The 7,885-nt window shown below is 32.7% G+C and overlaps 1 pseudogene; it reads right to left on the bottom strand.

The window, feature by feature from the left end:
- Positions 1 to 687: 687 nt before the first annotated feature.
- On the bottom strand, positions 688 to 5,218 carry LOC110666601 (WD repeat-containing protein 26 homolog; annotated as a pseudogene).
- Between the last annotated feature and the right edge of the window lie 2,667 nt (positions 5,219 to 7,885).

Below are 7,885 nucleotides of genomic sequence, written 5' to 3'. Positions count from 1 at the left end.
TAAAATATATTATATATATATATATATATATATATATATATATATATATATATATATATATATATATATATATATATATATATCATGTTTATTTTATTATTAAAAAATAAGAGAGATAATTTAGAGCAAACCTTGATAACCTACCATGCCACCGCTACGATGATGTGATTATGCGCTTTATAGTGATAGAAGACTCATAAGATAACAAGTAAAGACTCATAAGGTAACATGTACGGTAATCATATCTAAATTCAAACTTAAATTAATATTCTTAGAATTTGAATTCATTTTAAATTCAATTAAAATTTATTATCAACAATATGAACTCATTCCAAAATTGATTATTAATAATAGAAAAATATTTAAATTTATTTAATTTTATATATTTTAATTAATAATCTACATAAAAAATATTTTTTATTAATAATTTATAGTTTAAAATTTTAATAATTTCATAAAATATTTCAATTCAATTTTATTTAAAATAAAATGTATAAAAATATATAAATATTATGATAAAAACACATATATTTATATTTAATAAGTATATATATAAATGAGTTTGAAAATATATAACTAACGTGTAAAACCCAAACCTACGGATATTATTCTTTCAACTTGAACCCATCCCAAACTTATTCAAACCCATTCTATTAATGTCTGATCGGATCAGATACTAGTAAAAATCTAACTCGTTAACATTCCTAAAGACTCATCTTGCAAGTTGAAAATGCTAAGATTATTAAAGCAGTCGTAAGATATTCGCGCTGCAGTAAAGCCGTAGCTGATTGTAAGAGGATACTGTGTAGATTAGCAAAATTTGAAATTAGATATTTTTCAGATTTTTGTTAAAGGTTATTTTTATCAAATGGATTATTAACGACTCTAATTATTGAGTTGATATAAAATGTAACTGATAGATATTTTAAACTCTGCTCGGTAATATTAGCTGTTCTAGTAGTCATTAGTTATTTTAATAATTATTAATAATTTTACCAGTTATTAGATATTAGTAGTTAATTGTTTATATAATAAATTAAAGTAGAAGTGTTAATAAAAATAATTATTGAATTAAGTACAAAAATAATAGTATCTAACCATAATAAAAAAGCTCTCTCAAAGCGAAGAAAAGTAACTTTTATGTACCATTCCCTCAACTTCTAAACAGTTGTATAAATACTAAACACTATCTTAAACCATTGCCGAACATTGTCATCCCAAAGTGATCTTAAAGGTTACAGGCACTGATGGAAGACCTTAAATTAGTAAACTACACATGCTTGGATACAATGCGTGCAAGGTTCCTTGGAAGCAAGCTGCTGCTGCTGCTCCACAAGTAAACCTGAAAAGCTCTTTTTTCGTCCACCATTCTGTCAAATTACCGTCCACCATTCTACCTAAGGTCAATGTTGTATCCCATTCAATGCCAATGCTCTATTTTGGCTAGTTTCAAGGAACTTGAAGCACTTTCAGTTGTTTCGTTCTCAGATTTACACTTCGACAAACAAAAATTTGTATCAAAAGCATCCATAAGATGCTTTCTATGGCCTGCAATAAGGCAATGATTTGCAGCAAACATTTCCGAAGGGATACTGCATATTGAACCTTTTATGAAATGGCCATCTGGCATTCCATGCACGCGATATACACACAATATAATATTCAGATAATACCTTCATAAGGGCAAAACAAAACAACATTGGTAAAACTGGTAAAATATATTCTGCCATTGTATCATTCATCAGAAGCAGACAACTTCCTCACTGTTATTGAATTCAGCAGCTGTAAAAAAGAAGTACCTGAGAATCCACACTCCCACTTGCAATAAATGCTTGCTCAATCCACCAAAGCAGGATCTGATAACAAATCGTGCACGCGTGTCATTTATACTTGGAAACAATCTTGGGATTGCCTTCAATGCTCCACAGATGGATTTCTTGGTTTATGAGATTAACCAGAAGGAATTTATTATCTTTTGATAACAAGAATGAAGTAATAATCCTCCTCTTCAATCAGTCTCTCAAATGTCACTTCCCTGTCAAGCAAAAGTATGGCAGTATTTCTACATATGCTTATGATCCTCTTTCCATCATCAGTTTGACCGTGTCTGATATCCTGACCGTCCTCTGCCCTTTCCAACATTCCAGCTCCTTTCCATCCAAATCCCACTAGCAGATGCTCTTGTCAGTCATGCCAACAAATATCCCCACACCATCGGGAACCCATCCACAGGAAACCAAGCCAACAGCAGCTTTTTCATAAACATGGATGCATTCTCCAGAACTGGTGTCCCAGCGTCTGATAATCCCTTCCCGTCCGCAGGTAAGAAGTTCGGTGTCATCAGGGTTCCATGAAACAGTCAACACTGGTTTCTGATGACCCTTTAATATATGCTTCAATGACACTTGACCATCCTCTTTAATCTACAATAATTAAATATAATAATTAACCAAATACAGCTAAATTTGCTCTACACATGACTATAGCCAGTTCTATTAAAGGATTTATGTCCCAAAAATTCGAAAACTTGGGTCAGTTTCTCTAGATGGCCATAATTGATGGCAATGATGAAACAGATGTATATAAAAGAATTGGCCATAATTGATGCTTGAACCAAACCTTTGAATTTTTTAGTCATTAAGCCTAAAATAAAAACTCAAAAGAAAGTACGTATTTGGCGTCTCCATCATCGTTGGAATATTATAAACACTTGCCTCCCATATGATTGCTGACTTATCCTTGGATGATGAGGCCAAATTTTTGCCATTATGTGAAAATTGCAAAGGCCAAACTTCATCATTATGTGCTTCAAGAATCTGTTCATTTAGAATAAAAGGAAATTTACACAAGGGCAATTGTGAAATAACTGAATATGAATTTACAGCAGCAAATGTGCAGACCATTCAAGGGAGTATGTCATATAGCAAAGTAACTTAGATTATAAGATAGCACGAATCCAGTATGCCACATAAGATTTTATTAATGGCAGTGACCAGATCACAACTGAATATTGCAATATTTATTATGGCAGAAAACAAAAATAATGCCCAGGAAGGAAATAATAGACAGCCCTCCAATCCTACAAAAATCTCAGGAACGGAACATTCAGACCATGGAATTGTAGCTCAACATCTACATATATTTTACTATTTCTGTCTCTTGAAATGCACCACATTAGGCTTAATGACAGAAGGCATCAATCTTGCTGGATTTTGTCATTTTCTAGAACTTCCTTTTCCAATTAACCAGCAAGGAGGACACAAACTGTGGAATCACCTAAGGCACTCCCAATAACAAGAAAGATAGTAGTCATATTTCCCTCACTATAACAAAATGAAGTAGAAGAAGCTCAATTGTCTCCTACAAATGTAGTATCATTTCAAGGTAATAAGATTGCCAAAGTCAAAAAAATTTCCCAGAGCTGCATGGAGAACAACTTTGGAGGCACCTTTACATTTCAAATAAATTTCCAAGGAATATTAATACCCAATAACATCTTTCAACCTGCCCACATCCAACTTGCAGCTCTTTCTGAAGTCCAGGATATCCTTTCTTCTTCCATATCCACTTTGAATACGTAAGATCAATAAGAATAGAGCACGAACACCAATTCTCAATCTTGCGATACCCTTGTAAAAGGTAGAACACCAGCATGATTCCAGTAGAGCAACCCATGCAATTCTTTACTTTTGCATCCCCACTCAATGTCACAGGCTCAACACCTTTAACCCAAGCTACAATTAAGGCATTCCATCCCTCCTACTCTTCTTCGCTTCCTTATCCACAAATCCATTAAATTTAAATCATTTTAAAGACATTTGATGCTCAATTCATGATGAACCGAAAAACCGAAAAACCAAACTGAATCGAGCGATTTCAGTTCAATTGGTTTGGTTTTTTAATTTTATCAGTTCAGTTTGATTTGAAAATTTGAACATATTCAATTTTCGGTTCGGTTCGATTTTTTATCAGTTAAAACCAATAAAACCGATTAAACTGAATAATAAAATGACCCAAATAATTTTTCAGCCCAAGATGTATAAGCCTCAAGGCCCAATTAGCATAACCTAGCCCAAAAAAATAAAAATTCTAATATTTTCAGTTTAATGCAACGGAACCGAACTGAACCGATATTTCTCGGTTTGGTTCGATTTAGTTCTCCTTAGGTGATCAGTTCGATTCGATTTATATTTTTAAGCGATTCAGTTTTTCATTTTTTGGCATTCGGTTCGGTTCGAAACCGAACCGACTGAATGCTCTCCCCATTGAAACTTGCTATCAAAACCAACTATTAGTTTTTTTTTTTTTTTTAATCCAGAAACTAAATTATGACTTCAATTCTGTTTATAGGCCAATCAAGTGAGAAGGGAAAAAGAAAAAGAACATGCAAGACTTTGAAAGAAAAAGACCACGTGCCCAGAAGACAGCTGACCTGTGCTGTTTGAGAAGGAATCTGGTTTCTCCCACATTGATGATCTGAGTACAATGACAGATCACTATCCAAAATATTGTGGAACACACAAGAATCACGTTGGATCAAGAGCCTTCTTGACAAGATGTTCTAATCTTTTCTCAGGAATCATGACTGTAGGAGGTAGCAGCTTCTGTAGTTTTTCTAGAATCTTGGTTCTTGAATTTGCGCCCTCATCATCCTGACCGAAAATCAAACACCATGAAGGAGAGATAACGCAAGCAGCAAGCTCATGTACACAGTTCAAATTAATATGAAGAGGCACAATCTCATTCCTTAAGTATCTAGGGCAGCAACAACATTATCCATGTTCAAAAGTTTGAGTAACTTCTGCTCCCATAGCAAGAAAGATGCCAATTTCATAGTCTTTTTATCCAAAATACCAATTTTATGTAATGTGGCCACACTTTCATCCCATTGTTCATCCATCACTTGCTGCATAAACAAGCTAACCACTGGTGAGTTACAAGGCTATTCCTGATTTTTCTTCTAAAAGGGCCCCACTCTTGTCATAACCAACCGAGTACAATGCCCTAGTTATGATTTTGACAAATTCCAATCTTTTGATGACTCCCCTTGGACCAGCTGTTTGTCGAGCCCCTTGGGAGGTTAGAGGCCTAGCCATCAATTCTCCCAAAGAGCGAGCTACAGGTTCTGTAACAGAAGAATACTCTAAGAATTTTTTGATTCTACTAAGGGAATCTTCACACGTTTCAAGGGTGGTTCATTATCCTCTACCACTCCCATGAAATGTGAAAATCAGCCCATATATACTCTACAAGAGAAATGAGAACAAAGTGAGAGGGGAAAAACTTTTGATCATGTAAGCGTCCCAAACAAAATAACAATAGAACATATATGTATCTATGCACAGGACAACCAGAGAGAGAATTTATAAGATAGAAGCAAAATAGAATCTGAGTAGTGAAAATGAGAAATGAAAAGGCCTTTAATGAACAATGAATGATGTCTGTTCCCAAAATGAATGGTCATGAACAAAAAAGTAACATCCTCAAACAAAAGTTGAAGCTGCAAAGCAATAGTTTTGTCCTTCAAAGACAAGATATCTACACCAGCAACAATTGGAGGCATCATAATTTTTATTTTGGGTATAAAAAGTTAAAAGCACATGTTCCCTAAGTTTGAAATTACATGATATTTAAATGTATTTACCTTTGATTTATAAATAAATTCTTATATTTTGACAAATAAGTTTTTAAATATTATAATTATTTTAATTATTTAAATGTATTTACTTTTGATTTATAAATAAATCGTTATATTTTGACAAATAAGTTTTTAAATATTATAATTATTTTAATTCCTTTGCTCTTGTCTCTCTTTCACTCTGTTTTTCTCTCTGTCCATGTCTTTTACCATCTTTTCTTCTATTTAAGTTTCTCTCCCTCTATCTATCTCTTTCGATCGCTCTCTCTTTTTCTATTTGAGTCTCTCTCCATCCCTGTCTCTCTCTCTATTACTGTCTCCCTTTATCCATCTCTTTCACCTCTCTCTGTCTTCCTATTTGGGTTCTCTCCATCTCTATCTCTCTTATTCCATCTTTGAGAGAGAGAGAAAGAGGGAGAGACAAAGGCAAAAAGATTAGAAATAATTATAATATTTAAGGATTTATTTATAAATTAAAACATAAAGTATACTTAAGTATCATATACTTTTAAATTTTTAGCATTCAGGACCCAAATTTTTATTTTTTTTTGTACTTAAAGAATATGTGCTTTCAGCTTTGGACATATGCTTTCAACATTTTACACTTAGATTTCAAAATAATAATAATAATAATATTATTATTGGCTTGGCACTGACTTGTCACTGATGTGGCGTTAATGTTATGTCATGTCAATGCCATATTTATCACGTCATTGTCATATATATATATATATCACGTCAATAAATATGTAATACCGTTTATCACTTTATCTTTTAATATTAATTGTGGAAAACTTTAAACATTTTTTAATAAAACGTGTAAACTATAAAATATTTAAGTGTATATATATATATATATATATATATTTTTTTTTTTTTACTTACAAATCTGCATTACGAGGACTTATGGGCATCAATTGCCCAAATCAAATTTTGGGCAATTAAAGGCTCGGGACAAACAGAGAGCCAACTGCAGGGTAACCGATTAAAAAAATCAAAATTTGCAAGATGGTGAGCATCTCCATTTTCCATTAATGGTAACGAATCATTTAATCATCGAGTTTAATTAATCAAACCACTATCCATTGTGAGTTGTGACTGTGATTTCTTGCCGTACGGTGAAGGCATAATAGCCATTGCTATTGAGTAACCCGACTGTCATTTTATTTTCCAGAAAATTAGATATTCATTATATTGCAAAATGTGGGCTAAAACCCAATTATACGAGACTAATAATTAAAGCTACTGAAATAAGTATTACATATTTTCGAATAATAATAATAATAATAATAATAAGCAGCATTGCAAATGAAACCCAAGTCATTAAAAAGTCACCCAAAAATGTAAAAGAAGTCTTAAAATATGATATAATAAAATTTTATTTTTTGAAGTAAGGTTTTTCATAAATTTTAAATATTCATAATTTTTTAGTATTGGAAAGAAAATGAAATTTTTTTTTAAAGTATTTAAAAATTTTAAAAAGTAAATATCTTTAATTCATCAATTTGATGAATTGAAAAATAAAAATTTTTGAAGATTTTTAAAAAATTCTAAAAATCATATTTTAAAAAACCTTATGTCATTCTAAACAAAAGTTTTTAAACCTCGAAAAGCTTTCGATTATTTAAAAACAAAAAAAAATTCCTTCCCAAACAAAGGGTAAGGTGTAGAACAACAATTGTAGCTCGAGTAGACACCAATAACAACAGAGAGTAGCTTGAGTGCCATCAACGCCTTTGCAAACTATCATCGGAGATCTTGAGTGCCAATGGAAGAACGGGTCATATAAGGCCAAAGCTAGACAATGAGACTCATAGAGTAGCATCCATGGAGATAAATAGGGCTAAACTAGAATTCAACAACCACAAGAGCATAGATTCGTTGGTGGGCTTATGCGAAGGAAACGAGAAGTAGAGTTCACTGAACCTAGAGAACTAATCCCATCATTAGAGTTTAGAAAGCACCGACAACACCAATCTACAAGCAGCCCACTGGCGTTTTACCCTCTCAAGAGGAGAAAAACAAACACTACAGCTCTGATTCTACGAACGCACAAGTAGGGCAAGCCTCCAAACCTTCAAGGGCAACAAAAACATGCTTCCCTTGAAAGCTTGCAAAACATTAAGAGTAGAATCATAACAAGAACCCCGAGCAGCCTGAAAAAACCCTTCCTATACAAATTTGTTGCTCAGCCATAAACAAACCCAAAATTATTTATAACCCAAGCTAGCTACAGGCAAGGTTACC

Source organism: Hevea brasiliensis, chromosome 6, assembly GCF_030052815.1.
Source record: "Hevea brasiliensis isolate MT/VB/25A 57/8 chromosome 6, ASM3005281v1, whole genome shotgun sequence".
Taxonomy (NCBI): domain Eukaryota; kingdom Viridiplantae; phylum Streptophyta; class Magnoliopsida; order Malpighiales; family Euphorbiaceae; genus Hevea; species Hevea brasiliensis.
The sequence above is the reverse complement of the archived record's forward strand: the minus strand, read 5'-3'. Positions and strand labels throughout refer to the sequence as shown.